The 19403-nt window shown below is 45.7% G+C and overlaps 1 long non-coding RNA gene across 1 annotated transcript in view; it reads right to left on the reverse strand.

The window, feature by feature from the left end:
• Positions 1-2161: 2161 nt before the first annotated feature.
• The window catches only part of LOC138301860 (uncharacterized), a 93697-nt gene continuing 76455 nt past the window's right edge, over positions 2162-19403 (reverse strand). The window contains exons 2-3 of the long non-coding RNA XR_011205125.1: positions 3156-3536; positions 2162-2419 (exon numbers count right to left, since the gene is read on the reverse strand). This is a non-coding gene — a long non-coding RNA (uncharacterized lncRNA). The remainder of the gene's footprint in view (positions 2420-3155; positions 3537-19403) is intronic.

Raw genomic sequence — 19403 nt, forward strand, 5'->3', positions numbered from 1 at the left:
TGATGGGCCAATATATTTCTGTCTTTCCCTCACAACCAAGCTTTTCCCACTGGTGATGGACAGAAAAAAAGGCATTTCATCTTCCACCCACAAGAGGGAAGGTGATGTGATGGCGTTCCTCCGATGGCCCATACTCTGTCAGGCCATCAGAAGAAGATTTCTCTCAACAGGGCTAATAGGGGCTCAGTTACCCAAAAACTGAAGGTCTGCACACCTCAAGATGAGACGGGTGGACATAGGGTTTTGTAAATAGGCTACTATGTTGCATCGTACCCTGTCCATCAAACTCTAAATCAGACCCTTAGTTTGGTGCTATGGGCCTGAGGGATACTATAGAAAGAGTAGAACTTCTTACAGTTGTAGACCATGTACCAGTTATACAGGACTGCAACTTTACAGAGGTCTGCAATAAGAAATGAGTTAGGTGGGATATATCAAGAGGAACTAAAAAAATAGACAAAGGACAATTTTGCAGTAAATGACAAATGGACGACAACGATCAAGGTACTCAGATACACCCCTATGGCCATCTAGAGGGATATGTATACAAATAAAGCTGATAATGTATTTGTTATTAGAGAATGAGCTAGCTAAAATGAGGGTTTGGACACCCAATGCTATAAGCTTGATGGGCTTATTAACAGATTCAGAGCTGGGGAAGAGACAGGAGGTTGCTAAGAAACAATTGCATTATATTCAAATATAAAGCATTGCAAAAGTCAATGCAGGACAGAATCAGAGCTACCACCACTAAATTCCGTAGATCAAGTGGAATAAAAGGAAGAGAATTCTGATAATGTAAAAGTAAGAGGAAGTACCCTTACTAGTCTGGGAAGAAAAAATGTTTTTTTTGTCAAAGACTATTCCTAAGTATCTCACTAATTTCACTGGTGAAGGGAACCTAGCTCACAAAGCCACCAAGCAGGAAACCAGAAAGTTCAATTTTTGCTGAAAAGTAAAACATGAGTTTTTTTCAGAATTAGGCTTTGGGCAGTTCTTCATCCAAAGTCCAATTTCTTGCACACAGTTATAAAATCTGAGGGTCATCTCTTGTTCATTGCCTGATATGAATATAATAATCGGAGTGTGATCTACATATGATGCTACTGAAAAAACAGAGGTTCAAATAAGTTTAACAAGAGGAGAAACATAGGGCCAGATGTATCAAGAAATGCGTTTGCGAATCGGAAATAGCAAATTTTAAGAAATCGCTATTTCTGACTCGCAAAATGGAATGTATCAAGAATGCGAATCAGAAATAGCGATTTCTTAAAATTCGCTATTTCCGATTTGCGAGGCCCCAATACCGACTCGCATAAAAATTGCGATTCGGTATCCGAAAATCGCAAATTCCGAAAACGTGCACCTGGAACAGCCTGATGACATCACAAGCAGGAAGTGAGTCATCCCAGGCAGTATGCAGGTGCCACACCCAAACTAGCACTCAGAGAGAGTCAGCCCAGCCACACTGAGCAAGTCTCTGAAGAAGGCAGCACAGCAGAACCAACATGGACACCTCTGCCCAGGGAAAGGAGAAGGGAGAAAGGAAGAGAAAACTTCAGTGAGCAAGAGCTGGAGGTGCTCACAAAGGAGGTGGTCAGGAACCATGACCGGTTGTTTGGCAAAAGCTCACTCCAGGTGCCTGAGAGTGAAAAGTGCAGACTCTGGGCAGATATCCAGACAAAAATCTGCTCTGTTGGAGCTGCTCAGCGCTCTGTGGAGGAAATCAAGAAGAGGTGGTACGACGACCTGCGGTCCCGTGCCAAGGAGAGGGTGGCAAGACGACTGAAGGAGGCCAGGAGCACAGGAGGCGGACCACCCACAGAGACACCCCGATGGAAGACCTAGTGGAGCCCACACTCCCCCCAGAAGCAGTCAGTGGGGTCACTGACATTGATACATCCGGCACACCAAGTACAAGTAAAGGTAAGTGCATTATTGAAATGTAACCCCATATGTGAATGCACAAAAGCCCCTTAGGAATTAGCATGTAATTTAAAACATTGTGAGAAGTAGTCCATTCCACATCTTAGAAGCAGCACAACAATGCCTTATGGGAGTGGTAGTCCACAACCCTGAGCAGAAAGTAGCACATAGACTGTAATCAAGTAGAGCGATACCTAGAAGAACACAACACCCAATACATGGTGATAAGATGGAAATGTACATTTATTACCATTGGGCAACATATTGTGATACACACATAAATGACATGCTGCACATTGTCGTTGCAGATGGCCCAGGCCCAGCTGCAGCAGAAGGTGCCGTAGCAGAAACACAGCCCCCATCAGAGTCCCAGCACCAGCGTCACTCAACACCCTGCAGGAGGCCTCAGTATGCAGGCACACAGCATGTGGAAGCAGGTGAGGGCCCATCATTCTTCGGGGGCCTGGAACCCTCTATGCTTAAGGTGCAGCGCCTGCAAACAAAGAAGATGGCAGCAATGCATAGGCAGTTTGTGTGCCTTAATTAAAACATCTCACAGCTGCATGAGGGACAGAACACAGCAGCCGAAAACACCAGGGAACTGACCAATGCTGTGAAGGAACAATGTAGAGTGATAAGGCATGAGGGAGCCAGGCAGCACAGGCATGAGAGGCGATTCATGGGGATGTATGGTGGATTCTGTAGCTCTGTCAATCGCCTTGCAACATCTACGGGACTCATATTGCGGCATGCTGTGGCCGCACAGGTGGAGGCAGTGCACAGCAGTCGGGATGTAGCCCAGGGACTGGTCTAGATAACACAATTTCTGGACACTATGCTGGGTAATCGCAGTGCTACACCGAGTGAACTTGGACTAGGGGACAGTGAGGAGTCATCTAGCCTCAGCAGCCTTGTTGTGCCCACGCCAGATCTTAGGCGTCGCAGTGCCAGGCACAGCACTGCCACTGAGGCAGATACCCGAGGTGCCAGTGAGGCCACTGCGCACCCAAGTGGCTTGCGTGGCCGTAAAAAGTGACTTTGATGGCCACAGGGGACAGACTGCACAATTGGTTTGACAGTAAACTATGAAGACAATAGTGTGACACTGTTAAAGGGACATGATTTTCTGATTTTCTTCCCCCAGTGGAACGTATGTTACCTGAAGTTAAGGTAATAAAGGTGCTAACTAGCAGAATACATGTCAGTGAGGTTGTGTTGTCATTACTTACATCAGAAATGGTTGCGTGTGATGTCAGCACGCCTTTGCCTGCCCTCTGCTGCGCTGGTCCTGTCTGCTGGCTGTAGGGGTGGTATGGGATCATCCTCATCATCAGAGTCAGGCTCCAGTATCTCAACAGGTATGCCCCTGGTAGTAGCAATGTTGTGCAGGATCGCACATGCCGCAACGATCCTACATGTTGTTTCTGGGCTGTATTGGAGTGCACCTCCACTTTTGTGGATGCACCTGAAGCGACTCTTTAGCAGTCCAAAAGTGCGCTCCACCACGTTGCGTGTTGCCCTGTGTGCTGCGTTGTAACGACGCTCTGCTGGTGTTGCAGGGTTGAGGTATGGTGTCATCATATAGGTGCGCACAGCGTAGGCACTTTTACCTAGAAGGAACAGAGGGTGTAATGAGTAGCTGAGCCATCTGACGTCACACTGCCATGAAAGCACCATTTTAAGGAGGGGAAATACCTAGTAGATATCCTTCACCAAATTCCCCAGCTAGCAGTCTTGTGTGTATCCCGCTGTGGCGAAAAATGTATGAATCATGTGTGCTCCCTGGGTACCTGGCTACGAGATCCGTTATGATATGGGAGGCATTGCATACCACCTGTATATTCATTGAATGTGTGGATTTTCGGTTGCGGTACACATACTCTGTGGCCGAAGGTGGACAGATTGCAACATGTGTCCCATCTATGGCACCTAGGATGTGGGGGAACTGTGCTATCTGGTAGAATCCAATCTTTGTCTGCTGTATTTCCTGTGGGGTGTTGGGGAATCTGATGTACTGCTGTATCTTGCTCAGCATGGCGTTTAAAAAAGCTTTGAAAAATCTAGAGAGGGCACTCTGTGATACCCCTCCTGCTGCTGCTATGACCCCTTGATAGCTCCCTGAGGCAAGTAGGTGCAGGGAGCATAATACCTGCACATGGGTGGGTATGCTATGGGTCCTGTGTGTTATGCGCTGCAGTGTGGGTTGTAGCTCAGCTATCAGGTCAAGTATCAAGGAAGAGCTTAACCTGAACTTCTCATATATTTCCTCCTCTGTCTGGTCAAAAAGGGTTATGCGTGCTCTGAAAATGCGCTCCTGTCTCCTCCTCCCTCTCCTCAAACCTGCCAAGATCCTCATTCTTCTCACCATGACGTAGAGTGCAGCCATTGTGGAAAAGAGTATGAGGCATTGTGGGCCTCTTTATATAGGTTGCACCTGGTTACCACCTGGTTTCAATCCGTGGTAAATTGAATATGCAAAAGCCCATTCTGCGAAAATTTGCTATTTGCGAATTTTTGATGCATCGCATTGCGACATCGATTTGCGTGTCGTATTTTGCAATTCCTCATTTGCGACTTGAAATACTGAATCGGTATTTGCGATTCGGTATTTCATGTCGCAATCGGTGAATCGCAAAAAAGCGATACGCAAAACCATGTGGCATTGCAAAAAATCGCAAATTTTGCGATTCCTTATTTTTGGCATGCGATTGCCTTTCATACATCGCGGGCCTCGTTTTTGCATTCGCAAACGGCCAATTTCTGCGATTCGCACCGTTTGCGAATGCAAAATTGCTTGATACATCTGGCCCATAAAGATTAAAAAGTGTAGGACTAAGGGATGATCCCTGAGGCATTCCACATAGGAGTGAAAAAGTAGCCGAAGAGAAGTTGCTAGCAGGTGCACAACGACCATTGGTCTAAAAGCTTTCAACCAGAGTTTATAAAGCGCAGCTACTCACCCGTTAGGGTCTCAAGGCGCTTGGAGGGGGGGTGTAGCGTGTACCGGAGGTCGATTAAACAAGCCATATCTTCAGTTCCTTCGGGAAGCTGGGGAGGAAGGTGGTTTGTCTGATGTGGATGGGTAGGGTGTTCCAGGTGGTGGCGGCAAGGTAAGAGAAGGAGTGTCCTCCTGTTCTGGTTTTCCTGATACGGGGTACTTCTGCGAGAGAGAGCTGGGCTGAGCGTGGGGTCCTGTGGGGTACATGGAAGTTGAGGCGCTGGTTAAGGTAGGCAATGTCCAGTGTTGTGGAGGGCTTTGTGTGCCTAGGTGAGGATTTTGAAAGTGATTCCTTTCTCAATGGGGATCCAGTGCAGTGTGCGTAGGTGTTGTGAGATGTGGCAGTTTTGGGGTAGGTCGAGGAGCAATCTCGCGGCAGTGTTCTGGATGTTTTGCAATTTGCGGGTGAGTTTTTTGTTGATTCCGGCGTAAAGTGCGTTGCCGTAGTCCAGTCTGCTGGTGATCAGGGCGTGTGTGACGGTCTTTCTATGCTCGAGGGGGATCCATTTGAAGGTCTTGCGTAGGAGGCGGAGGATGCGGAAGCAGGTGGAGGTGACTGAGTTGATCTGATAGTTCATACTGAGGTCGGGGTCCAGGATGATTCCAAGGTTGCGGGCTTGACTGGCGGGGTGGGTGGGTTTCTGAGGGTGGGTGGCCGCCAGGAGTCACTCCATGCATTGGGTTGAGGGTCCAGGATGAGTACCGTGATCTTGTTTGTGTTGAGTTGAAGGCAGATATCTCTCATCCTGTTGGCGACTGCTTTCATGCACTCGTGGAAGTTGTGTCTGGCCTTGTCTGGTTCGTTGGAGAGGATGATTTGGGTGTTGTCGCCATAGGAGACGATGTTTATTCCGTAGCTTCTAAGGGTGGTGGCTAGTGGGGCCTTGTAGACGTTGAACAGCGTGGGGCTGAGGGAGGATCCTTGGGGCACTCCGCAGGTGGTGGGTGTGGGTTCTGCGATGAAGGGGGTGAGTCTAACTTGTTGCGTTCTGCCAGAGAGAAAGGATTTGATCCAGTCGAGGGCGTTGTCTCTAATGCCGGCTTCGTGAAGTCTTCTTATCAGGGTGTGATGGGAGACTGTGTTGAAGGCTGCCGAGAGGTCAAGTAGGATGAGTGCAGCCGTCTCTCCCTTGTCCAGTAGGGAGCAGATGTCGTCTGTTGCGGACAGGAGGGCCGTTTCGGTGGTGTGGTTTGACCTGAATCCGGATTGGGAGATGTCAAGGATGTTGTGGCTTTCTAAAAACGTAGTAAGTTGGCTGTTGACTGCTTTTTCTATGACTTTCACAGGAGATGGAAGTAGGGAGATGAGCCTGAAGTTTTTAAGGTTGGTGGGGTCAGCCAAGGGTTTCTTGAGGAGGGGGTTGATCTCAGCATGTTTCCAGTCATCGAGGAAGTTGGCAGCAGCTAGTGAGCAGTTGATGGTGAGGCGGAGCTTGGGGGAGTGGGTGGGGCCGCTTGGGGCAGCAGCGGCGGGAGAGAGAGAGAGAGAGAGAGGGCGGAGAAAAACGAGGAGGAGAGAGTGAAACGCAGAAAGCAAAAGACACAAAAGGAACAAAGAAAGGAACAGAACACGGAAGGAAAAGCACACAAACAGTGAACAGAGGCAAAAGAGGAAACAAACGGAAAAGAGGCAGAAGGCAGCACAGTAGAACAGCAGAGCTCTCCCACTAGACACCAGGGATAAGGCACAGGCAGAAGCCTGCGGGTGGAGGAAGGCCTTGAACTCTTGACAGAGGTCAGAGTTCAGAGGAACAGAAGGGCTTACTTGCCAGTGGAGCTACGAGGTCGCAGAGCAGTTAAAGATGGCTTTAGCCCTCTCGTCGTGTTTCTTAGCCTGGACTGCAGCAGCGTTCATAAAACACACAGATCTTTATCTAACTGGGCTGCGCTAGAATAATAGCCTCAGTGACAGCCTCATATAAACCATTTTGTGGTTAATCCACAGACTGAAATTCATTAACAGAAAACATAGGCCCAGATTTAAGAGGGCCTAGTGTCTTCTTGCACCACATTAGCATCATTTTTTTTACGTTAATGTGGCCCACGAGGTCAAAACCAATGCACCGAATTTACAATGGTGCAATGCATGCATTAAACCACTTTGTAACCCCTTGCGCCACATTATGCCTGCGCCAGGCATAATGTATGCAAGGGCGGCGTTCCCCCATTAAGGGGAAGGTAGAAATGGTGCAGTGGAATCCAAGAGATTCCACTGCATTATTTTTTGCAGCATTTTTAACTCCTGCACAGAGCAGGTGTTAAAAGGAAGCACACCAATATTTATAATGGGCCTCTATGTACTGTGCAGGATTAGCGCCAACATTTTGGCACTAATCCTACACAGTACATCAATAGCGTCAAAAATGTAGACGCTATTGCCACTATCCTGTGCCATGGTGAGCCATATATTATATACGGCGCATATATGGTAGTGGTAGTCAGGGGCTACGGGGCGCAAGAAAAGTGGTGCTGCATTGGATGCACCGCCACTTTTCTTAAATCAGGCCCATAGTCTGGTAACTGTGATCCTAAGTGCAATAAGGCTGATAACGGTGGGAAATGCATTATTTTATGTTATGAATGCTTAGTGGGTTCATGTGATCACTGCTTAAGTCTGCGTGTGTAACAGACAGTAACAGAACTGAAGCCTGGTTAGTACACTGGGTAATAGTGGCATGTATTTATAGTGCTACATGGTCCCACCCGGTGACTGAAAGAACTGTAAATATGCAAGTCATTATTTAACAAGCATTGGCAAAGCCAATAGGTCTCACCTATGCAAGAGCTATTGGCTTCACCAATGTGTTTTAGCCATGTTGTACACCTGCGTGGCTGCTGTTCAGCATGGCTAAAGTTAGTGTGTAGAGGAGAGGCGCATGGAGTGTGGTAGAATGGAATGACGAAGAGTGGAGTAGAGTGTTGTAGAGTGGAGTGGCAGAGTGTCATGCATTGGAGTGGCGTAGTGTGGAGTTGCGTAGAGTTGCATACACTGGAGTGACATATAGTAGTTTGGACTGGTCTAGGATACATTGGCATAGAGTGTTGCAGAGTATAGTGGCACAGAGTGCAGTAGCATTGAGTGCTGTGGTACGGAATTCAGCGGCACACAATGCAGAGTCGTAGAATGCTGTGCCGTAGATTAGTGTGGTCCATAGTGGAGTGGCACAGAGTAGAGGGGAGCAGAGTGCAGTAGAGTAGAGTGCAGTAGAGTAGAGTGGTGCAGAGTGGAGTACCGTAGAGTTGAGTGATGCAGAGAGCAGTGGCGCAGAGTAGATCTGAGAGGCATAGAGTGCAGTATTATAGAGTGCACAGTAGAGTTGAATGGCATAGACTTCAGTGGCATAGAGTGGTTCAGAGTAGAGTATAGTGGCATAGAGTGCAGTGGAGTAGCGTAGAGTGGAGTAGTGCAAAGTAGAGAGGTGTTGTAGAGTGGCGTAGAGTTCAGTGGCAAAGACTGCAGTCTTGCAGAGTAGATCTAGTGTCAAAGAGGAGTGGAGTGGAATGGCATAAAGAACAGTGGTGTAGAGTGCAGTGACATGGAGTGCAGCTGTGTAGAGTGCATTTGCGTAGACTGCAATGGTTAAGAGTAAAGGGCGTGGAGTGGCGCACAGTGGAGTAGCGTGGCGTATTGTGCAGTGGTGTAGATTAGATTGTTTCAGAGTAGAGTGAAGTGATGTAGAGTAGAGTAGTGCAGGGAAGAGTGAAGTTGCGTAGAGTGGCATAGAGTGTAATAGCGTTGAGTAAATTGGTGTAGACTGCAGTGGCATAGAGCAATGGTGCATAGTAGATTAGAGTGGCGTAGTGTGGATTGGCATAGGGTGTAGGTGTATAGAGTTGAGTTTTACAGAGTATAGTGCATTCCCATAGAGTGTATTGGCATAGAGTGCAGTGGTGCAGAGTGGAATAGAGTACAGTGGCATAGAGTGGAGTTGTGCAGAATAAATTGGTGTGGCCTAGTCTGGAATGATGTAGAGTGCTGCGATGTAGAGTGACAAAGAGTGCATTGGCATAGAGTAGATTGGTACCGGTAGAGTAGAGATGTGTAGCATTAAGTGGCAGAGTGCAGTGGCTCAGAGTGGAGTGGTGCAGAATGCAGTGGTGTGGAGTGGTGTAGAGCAGAGTACACATGGCATGGTAGCTCACTGCCATTACAGACATTACATTTTCATTTGAAATGACCATTACATTTGCACAGACATTCAGTTTTAATAAGAAAATTATTCAGTGCACAAACAAAAAAAAATTGGAAATTGCATCCCCTAGTGTAATGACTTGTTTTGATCATATTAAAGTATTTGTTTCCAACCTACTTCAGAAATAACAAAAGATGTGTTTTATTTGTGTTACTAATTCTGATACATTCTGAAATATTTACACAGTTTATTTAAATATTGTTGTACGCTAGAAAAAATCTCTTTCCTACCCCCAATATTCAGCAAGATTGTCACATAAATCCTCACACTTTGAAAAGTAAACAAGCATCCTCGAAGACAACGTATGACATTTAGGCAATCATTCAGTGCTCCCCCCCGCCAGAAATAACCTTCCGCTTCCCTCTCATACTTCCTCATTCTTCACCCCATCCATTGATCCCTGCGTATATTTAACACCTGCTCCGAGCAGTTGGTAAATGTATGCATTTATCCCCCATTCAATTGAGAATTCTATATGGTATTACTTATCAGAAAAATAGGTTTCAGACAGAAATTCCCCATTCCATTGGGTTTAATTTGGAGTTGCACAGTACTTGGCTGACTTTACCAGATGGTAAATCCGCTACAGTGCCATGCATCTCCTAGTAAGGAACTAAGTGCTGATTTAAATGTTGGCGGTCGGTATGTGTATTTCATTGCGGCAGAGTAAATGTACTGGCAAAATGAAGGTCCGTCCAACCGACTTAAATGCGGACAGACATTCGACTTGTCTACATTGGTGACTACTTTGTCACTGCCATAGTCAAACCTATCTAATGGCCCGATGGAGTTCGGGCCGTTGGAAAAATGGCTACATGTCCGTCCGCCCAATTATGATGGGCGGCCATATAGCCGTTTTTTACTGTCCATCACCACCAGACAAAACATGCCACCTAGGGACAGTAAAAACCAAACAATGCCCCCCTCCACCATCTTAAAATCTCCCATGGTTTTTTATTTTTGGGATTTTCTTTTTGAAAATAAAAAAAGGATATTGTTTAGTGCAGGGTTACGTCATGCTGACGCAGCTCTGCATCAAACAGAGAATTGCATTGACAGGAACTGCAGTGAAGGTGGTTCCTACCAATGCTTTATTTTTATAAGTGCAAAAAGAATAAGTGATGGACGGTATGCTGAACAATGTCAAACATTCACCCCAGTAAGGTATCTAAATCCATTGTTGTTTTGCTACCCATACCATTCCAGTTTGGAAGGGGAGGAAACAATCCAGCCCGAACTGCCTAGCCAGGTCCGCCCTGGACTGGAGTGGAAACAAGCATCCTGGGACTGGTTTCAGGGTATCATCTTTCATCAGCCAGGCTAGCTTGACTCTAGTGGCATGGGGAGCATGGGACCCATGTCTGGGCATACCCTTCCCACTTAGGGCACGAAATGCAAAAAAAGAGCAAGTGATGGACGGAATGCTGAACAATATCGAACATTCACCCTGAGAACAGAGATCTAGGCCTAAATCCATCATGCAGCCCGAACTGCACAGGGTATGCCCAGATGTGGGTCCCAGGCTCACTATGCCATTGGATTCGAGCTAGCCTTGCTGATGAAGGGAAATACCCTTAAACTGGTCCCAGGATGCTTGTTTCCGTTCCAGTGAGGACCTGGCCTGGCAGTTTGGGTTGGACTGTTCCCAGGGGGGAACAGGGTAAAGACTGATTTGCATATGATTGGGTCAATGGCATCGTGATCAAAAGAATTGATGGATTAAACCTAGATGTGGTGAATGTTTGCTTGGTTCCGCATTCCGTCCATCATTTGTGTTTGTTTGCTAATTTTTGTTGCCAGCTTGGCAGTCATTTATAAATTAGATGGTCGGGTCCTTTACCAGTGTGACAGAGGAATTTATTCAGTCACCTCTGTGGAACAATGGCCTGATTGCCAAAGTATAAATGAGGCCCTAAGAGTTATTTATAAAACAAGTGTGTTAAAATATATGTTTTTAGTAATATGCAATCAGAATAACCCCAGTGTAAACTTTTGTTGATTAGAAAGATGCACTTCAGAACTGAACTGATAACACTCTTACATCAACTCCCAAACAAATAATAATTCTTTATCACCAGAATGCTTCAAATTACTCCATCAATTAAAAGTATATACTGGCTCCTAAGCAACCTTTAGAGTTACTGATTAACCAAAAGTTCAACCATTTGCATTTCCTCCATGGAGCAGGCAGCCCTGCGTGTGTCTTCTCAGTACAAAACACATATAGCCTGCCTCAAAGGGAGTTCTCTCCCTACATGTGGCGACTATTCGGCACCCTCAATAGGGTGAGACTACCTTCATTGTGACTTGAGAGCCCCTTGGCAGATAGCCAGTCAGGTCAAAGTTTTAAACTAAACAGACAATTTGTGGCTCCACCTGAGTATCAACTCTAAATAGAGTGGGGAAATTCAGGTTTAGTGAGGCAGACGTACTCCAGAATTATGGTGGTGCTTTCACTCAAACAAGCTCTAAATGATTTCCTTAATCTTCACCTTTGTCTTTATTACTGGCACCATGAAATTGCTAGTGCATAGTATATTGTCCTAAAGCCAAAATGAAAATGATCTGATAATCAACAAAGCCAAGTTTTGCATCAAAATCCATCAATATGGGCCTTAGGGACATATTTAAGAGCCCCTACCACCTCCTTATGCCACATTTGCGTCATTGTTTTTACGCAAATGTGGCCAAACGAGGCCACAAACGCCGCTCCATGGTGCATATTTTAACTTGGCTTGTGCCGTTTTAGCATCCAAATTTTTTACGCTAAAACGGGGCATAGCTAACTCCATATTTATATTTTGATGCTAGACCTGTCTAATGTCAAAATATAGGGCTTAGCCCCATATTGTGGATGTTGCAAACTACCTTGTGCTAATTAGATGCAAGGTAGGCGTTCCCGTCCACAATATGACGCTAACCCCCTAACGCCTTATTTATACTCCGATGCAAAAATGATGCAAATAAGCCTGCTTAGCAACATTATTTAACCCTTGGGTCTGACCAGGCGTTAGGGGACCTGTGGACCCATATACAGGGCTAAACACAATGGAATGGGCCCACAGGTGCCCGCCCCAAGCCCCAGGAACATCCCCACCCACACCAGAGGGACGCCATAGGATGGAGGATCCCGTCCTGGCTAAGTAGATTTTTTTTTTTTCAGCGGCATTGGGGGCCCCTTACATGGGGGCCCCCTGTCTGGCACTGAGTATGAAGGCCATGCACAGGGGACACTGGTCCCCTGTGCTGGCCATTGCGTTGGTGGGCATGACTCCTGTCTTTATTTAGACAGGAGTCATGTTTGGGTGGTAGTGCTTCAGAAAAGGCGCTAGGCTGGTTAGCGGCATATTTATTGCCAGTAACCAGCCTAGCGTCATTCCTGGCCCACTAACGCCTTTTTCTCTCCCACCATCCCCCCGGCTAGCGTCTCTTATGTAGACCCTAGCCTGCCCCTTGTGCCACCGTGCGCCATTCCAAAAATATGGCACCCGCCTAAAGCTCTGGAATGGCGCTAGCAGGCTCTGTGGATTTTGCGTCAAAATCCGTAAATATGGGCCCATATTTACAAAGTGGCACAATGCTTGCCACTTTGTAACTCCTTGCGGCAGGCATAATGTATACAAGGGGGGCATTCCGGCGCTAGGGAGGCCGTAAAAATGGCGCAAACGAATCTATGAGATTCCTTTGTGACATTTTTATCTACATTTTTTAACAACTGCTAAGTGCAGGCGTTAAACAGAGGCTCCCATTGAATACAATGGGTGCTTTGCAGGATTAGCGTCATGATTTTTTACGCTAAACCTGCAAAGCGCCGGACTAGCGCCAAAAATGATGGCGCTAGTCACCCTATCGCCAAGGTACGCCGTATTTCAAATATGGCGCTACCAATTTGCCCCGTCATGCCCTTTTGGGTGGACCCGGATCTATTGGGACTCATAAAAGACGGGCAAACTTTTAATAATGTTCGATGAGTGGTGTTCAGATAGCGATCTAATGAAGCAGGGGCAGATATTTTCATTAGCCTTGGACACCAAATAAGTGCTAGGCTGAGCTGACGGGTCTTTTTTGTGATGTGTTTTACAAGGACAGAAAGATAGCTGTGGCCTGACTACATGGGTTCGGTTGCTACGGTATGATAAATGAATATAAGACTCAACCTTCATGTTAAACAAAGTGAGAGGCAGGTTTCCCCGCCGCCTCCGATCCTTCTTGTCTTATTAATAGAAGCACGAGCACAAAAAATGTACAAAGCATCTTTTATCGCCGACCGGTTTATTTACATCGTATGCATTTTTATGGTAATATGAATTGTTGAAAAAACGTCCTAGCGAAGGTAACACACCAGTAGGTGGCAGTGTTGACTGTCAGAACGACTTACAAATAGTTGCTTTTAGAACTGCGCCTATTTAAAACCCGGTAATTAGGTTTCCGAATTCCCTTCTATTTAAGAATGGGTTATGAATGTGATATAGGGACAAAGGGCGGGAAGTAATTGTATTAGAATATATTAATTGCATCACATTTTATTTAAACAGTAGAATTTCAAAGTGTTGTCAGCAGCACCACGTGTGCCTGTCCCTTGCGAAGAAAAGCTGCGAGCAACAGTTCTGTGCCAGAAGCATCTCTCAGGAACTCGTTATGCGCTTTTCATTTTACCGCGAAGTGCATCTTCCGGTCCATAATGGATTACCAGATAACCTAGGGAGGCATAAGGAGAGTCCAACACAGCATGGAACCATTAAGCAGAGAGCGGAAAGAAAGCAAGCATTTGCAATGCAATGGGTCTCGCGTTTGCTCGAGTTACAGCAATTAGCGTTGTAAATTTCTAACTGGACGTAACTTGCCAATAAATTGAAAATGAAAAGTAAAACAGTTGACATAAGGGACCATTCAAAGCGCCATGGTCGCCATGAGCATGAGTGCGAAGGAGAGACACTAAAGGAAAAAGAAGTTCACTTGCAGTCAAACGTATAGGCAATTGTGCGATTATCCATGTAACAGGGTTGATGGCCAAGGCAGTAACAAAACTGCCCCAAGGAGGGACAAACATAAAGCATTTACCAATGATAACAAAAGATTTTTGAAAGGCAAGCCCACAAACAAGTGATGGTGATATGGCTACGGTGGGCGTGGTTAAAACCCTACAGATACATTACAATAGGCCAGAGCAATTAAGCATGTGACCTAAAAGTAGTGCGCTGAAACAAAACATATTGGTAATAGCGAAAGGATCTACTTAGGGTCAGTCTCCCATAAGGAAACAAAACCGCCAAAAGGTGGGAGAAATGTGAAGCGTTTACCACACAAACCAAAGGGAGTTTGAAAGGCAATGAAAGTCATGGGCGTGTGAATTGGCTTGTGATGGGCGTGGTGAAATCCCACAGAAGCTGATTACAGCATGTGGAGAGGCAGCACGTGCACGCTGCTTAGGCGCAACCCAAAAATGACTGGACATTGAGTTTAATGTTTTGTAGCACTTGGGTGATGCAGTATCTAATCCAAACCCTCTGTCACTGCTTGGATAACCCTTGTCTGCTTTATTTGCTGCTTTCCTACACTCAAGTGTAGGTTTTACTTAGTTCTGCAGTTGGGGTGCCTTATTATTTTAGCTCTTTCGACACTGGTGGTAATTGTCATAACCATTGACTGCCGGGGACCCAGAGATAAGACTACAGAAGCTGAGATACCAAAGAGCCTTCAGCAGCAGAGGTCTTTGCCAAGTTTCTGGCGGGTCTGCATCAGGCGTGCTACAGTAACACACCACCTGAGTTGAAAAACAATGGACATGTTTGTTCAGTCATCCAGAAACACAAGACCATTCAATTGATGGCTCCTGTGGTAGACAACACAGAGGCTATTTCCAGGCACTTTGTTATGTTTCAGGGGAAAAAACAATAATTTCCATACACCAAAAATGGACAACTGATATAAAAACAACCATCATTGAAAATACATTGCCTATATTCATGTCTTGACTAGGAATTCCTTCCTGCTGTCAGAGCTACACGTTACTAAATATTATTGCATACACTTTACTAACCCCACACGTAGACTTGGCGTGACACACACTGACTGTGTGTACCCACACATTTAACTATATTGGGCTAGCATTTTGTCAGCAGTGTCTGGTGTATTGGGCCTTACAAATATTACATCTATTCCAAGTTGCTTCCTGAGATAAATGTCGATCTATCGCTCGTAATATATTTAAAGTTTGCTAAGGGAGCCACATTGATACCTTGCAAAACATTGCACAGTACTGGGAAATTTGCAACATATGTCTTGCAGATTCACATGCTGTGCACTCATCTTTCAATGCGCTTGGAAAATATTATTTATGTCCAGGTTTTAAGTTTGGGTGTTTGGAGGTGTGACTAGATTGAGTTTATGCCAACATGATGGCCTTTATGCATTGGAATAGAGACTAAACCATTTTTTCACATTGAAGTAGGGTATGAGACCATGTTGTTCTAGTGGAGTGCAAAGTCAATAGCAAGTGAGTGTGGAACTGAAGGATACTGACAGATTCATCATCAAAAGAATCCAACAACAAACAGAAGAAGATATTATAGGCACCATAGGTTTTCAGAATTCCACCAAGGTCTACGGTCAACTCCAGGCAAATGTAGACAACCATATTAATTGGAGAGGCCCGGCAAAAGGAACATAGTATGGACAATGTGTGGTCCTAGTTGAAGCACGGATAAACGCAGACAAGATAGCTTGCATTTCTAGCAAAAAAAGACAAAATGATATGCTGGGCCAGCGAAACATTTAATTTTTTTAGAACTAAAGCAAAATTTTGAAACGCTTCAAACCTCTGATTACAATTTTGATTGTTGCATATGTTTTTGTTTTCGGCTAAATAAACTATTTCAGTGTTTTATTTATTTGGTGCATAGTCATTTCTGTATTTTGTGTTATGTTCAGTGGCGTAACAAAGACTCCCACAACCCCGGCATTGTGGAGGGGGGTGAGGGGGGGGGGACGGGGAGGGGGATGAGGGGCCTCGAGCTCCAGGGGGGCCCTAAGCACAATACCTTGGCCCCAGAGCTCCTCAATGAGCCCGGAGGGGTCCCTCCGTGTACTTTGCAGGGGGACCCCCACAAGTTTACTTACTCCAGTAGTGATGTTTTGAGGTTTAAATCATAGAAATTACTAGGGGGGTTTCCCTGGTTCCAGTAGTGATTCAGTGCAAGATCACAGAAGTCAAATGGTTAACAGCCACTGCTCTAAGTACAATGAATGCAATGGGAATGTATTTTTGGATCCAGCTGCCCTATGTCCTGTGATGGTGCATCGGTGGCCACCATTTTCTCCAATCGATTTCACAGATTAGCTTTTCTAAAGCCCTTACGCCCCCACACCTCACCAGAATGGCATCCACAACCTATAAAAGGATGCACTATTAGGAGATAAGTATACCCCTGTGCGCATTACTAAACGTATACTTGTATGCATTGACTATAGGAACATATAGCTATACTATTTAACAGAAAGTCATTCTGCACTGCATAGCTGCCAAGTTTCCAGACTGCATATGTGTTTTCACTGTGTTTATGAGTGACATTCTACTGCCACATGAGTGACACTGTGAGTGACACTTTCTGATAAGTACCCTGCCCAAGTTCACAGGTGCTGCGCGCGGTGAGCGGAGAGTCGCATGAGCCCTGCCGCCCTTCCAGTGCAGGAGAGGTGACAGCTCGGAATCACCACAGGCTTCCTGTTTATTTCAGTATTATATTACTTCTCAGGCGACTCAATCCATCGCCTGCCAAATCAACGGGTGCACATTCATAAAAGTGCCAGGTAGAGCGTTGGGTGGGCACAGACTGCACTTCGCACCTCACTCTGACAAACCTGTCTGTCAGCTCGACCCACCGGGCATCATGGCTGGCCACACTGGGAGCAGACGATGCTCCATTTGGCAGTATAGCAAGCCTCAGGGGAATCATTAGCAACAGTGGGTGGCTAGAGTCCCTTCAGCAGATACATTACTGTGAAAACAATAGCGACCGTGCCGTTGGCGCAAGAGCTGATGGGCGTGGCCTATGACAGTATATGCGGTGACGCAGCCAGTGCTTTAATTAAATGGAAATGTAGAAGTGCAGGAACTCCCTCCTTGCAGTACCTGTTTGCTCCCGAGAAGTGCCGGTAGTCTGCCATTACATGTATTGCAGCAGTGCTGAGAAGTGCGGGTACTCTCTTTTTCAAATTAAAAAAGTGCAGGCACTTAGTACCGAGCAGTACCTGCCCATTTAAAACACTAGATGCAGGGATTCCTTCACTTTGCGTAACACTAACGCGTGATGCGTTGCACTTAGCAGGTACAGCACTGGGGGTAGTCTGAGCACAATGCCGACAGTTGGCGATCGGGAAACCATGCAAAAAATGCTGTTATTTATAGTGAGTGTATTGCAGAGAAACTTCCTTCCTCCATCTTAGCTGTGTTTAGAAACTGGTTTGTCAGGGGAGAAGTAGATGCCTGGACCTCTTTTTAGGTCAGTCCTATCAGCATAGCTATCTGGTTGCAAAAGAGCAATTGTCAAGGTACCAGAGTTTACAGTGGGCTCAAGGCCTACCCATAACATGCCATTGGCGGACATTACTAGCACTCCTTTTTTTGCTTCTTATTCTTGTCCATGTTGTGTCTGTCCCTACCTAGGAGCATAACCTGTTTACTTGTGTCATTCCACTGCTCACTTTGGGGAACTACTTTTATTTTTCCTTAAGCACTCACAAGAGTGCATGTGTTTTCCAGCTGCCTCCCTGTGTGCTTCTCCCCCCACCACTCTTGTTCTTTATTGCATATGTGCTTCTCACCCTGCTCCCCCCACATTGCTATCTCTCCCCAAGTATTTCTCACCACCCTCCATTTTGCCTCTGCCCGCCTTGCTTTCCCCCCTTGAACCCTCAGTTTTGCTTCCCCATATGCTTTCTGAAACAAAAAACATTTTTTTAAAATAAAAAAATACCCTTTCATCTTGGATCAGTAAATAACAAGAAAAATAAAGGCACTTGCATAATTGTGTAGGCACTTGCCTACAAAATAACACAGTTGCATCATGGCAACTTTTTTTCTTTAGCCCTGCTGCACAGCGTTGAGGATGCTGCTCAACATCGCTAAAATCTGTTGGCAATAACAATAGTTCCCAAAGGTGAGATATTGGCTTTGTCGGTGCTTGTTTTTAAAACAAGACACAGGCTAGCCAGATGTCTCTATACATATAAAGTTCCTGTAAGAAAAGCATTCAGACAAAATATACCCAAAATAAACAGAATCTTTTAAATGAATAGACATCTCATACACACTGTGGGTGATCCATGGCATCTGATGATAATGGAACTGGCATCCACTTTGGTTTATGCTCACTAAATACAGGGAGCAGCACAATTTTTCTGCTTTAATGCTGCTAACAAAACCAGGCTATCTATTACTTTTCTTCAGCATCTTGACTGAAGAAGTTCTTTGGGGAGCATTGAATCTTTAATTAGATCACTCTTGTTGCCCATTAGCGAGAGCTTGCAGAAAATAGAATTCAGGCTGACCACTCTGGAGGCAACTTTAACCACCCTGAAAATTTTGGACAACAAACAGAGTAGAACCACTGAGTCCATTTTACCAATAGGAACCTTCCCCAATATACAAAACCCACCGATCCACACGGGGCCTCCCCTGGGCACTACTGCCGCCCCTCCTTTACAGCCACTTATGGCTATCCCAGTTCCAATTTTACCTACTAACTCTAACATCCTACCATCAGAAACAGATGGCCCAGCACTCCAACGTATACTCCCTGGTAAGCCTGCCCCTAGACCACGAGGACCCGACCTACCACCAGAGGCTAACAGCCTCATGGTGGTGTTGGCTGGTGTTCCCTCTCTAGAATTGGGTGAAAATGAGAACTATCACTCACTCAAGAGGAAAACCATTAAATGGTTGAATTGGAACAGACCTCTTCCAGCTCACCTCAATAATGAGATCATTATGGTAAGAAGGGTACCATGGTTGGGGAAGTCGGGGAAATCAATAGCAGGGGACTGTATCATTGTGTCTTTTCGAGACCCTGGAACAGTACTATACATTTGTGCTGGGTCAAATAGATCACTGGATTCTACCATACAGACTTTGCCAGTTTCTTTCTTTTTCCCTCCTATTTTCTTGCACCATGACTTGTCACAAGGTAACTGGACAAGGGTGGAACGAAGATCTAGATATAGGGGATATGCTCCACGTCCAGTTTATCGACCTTCGGAGACTCCCTTTTTGGACCATAATCGGTTTA

The sequence above is a fragment of the Pleurodeles waltl genome, chromosome 6 (genome assembly GCF_031143425.1).
Source record: "Pleurodeles waltl isolate 20211129_DDA chromosome 6, aPleWal1.hap1.20221129, whole genome shotgun sequence".
Lineage (NCBI taxonomy): Eukaryota > Metazoa > Chordata > Amphibia > Caudata > Salamandridae > Pleurodeles > Pleurodeles waltl.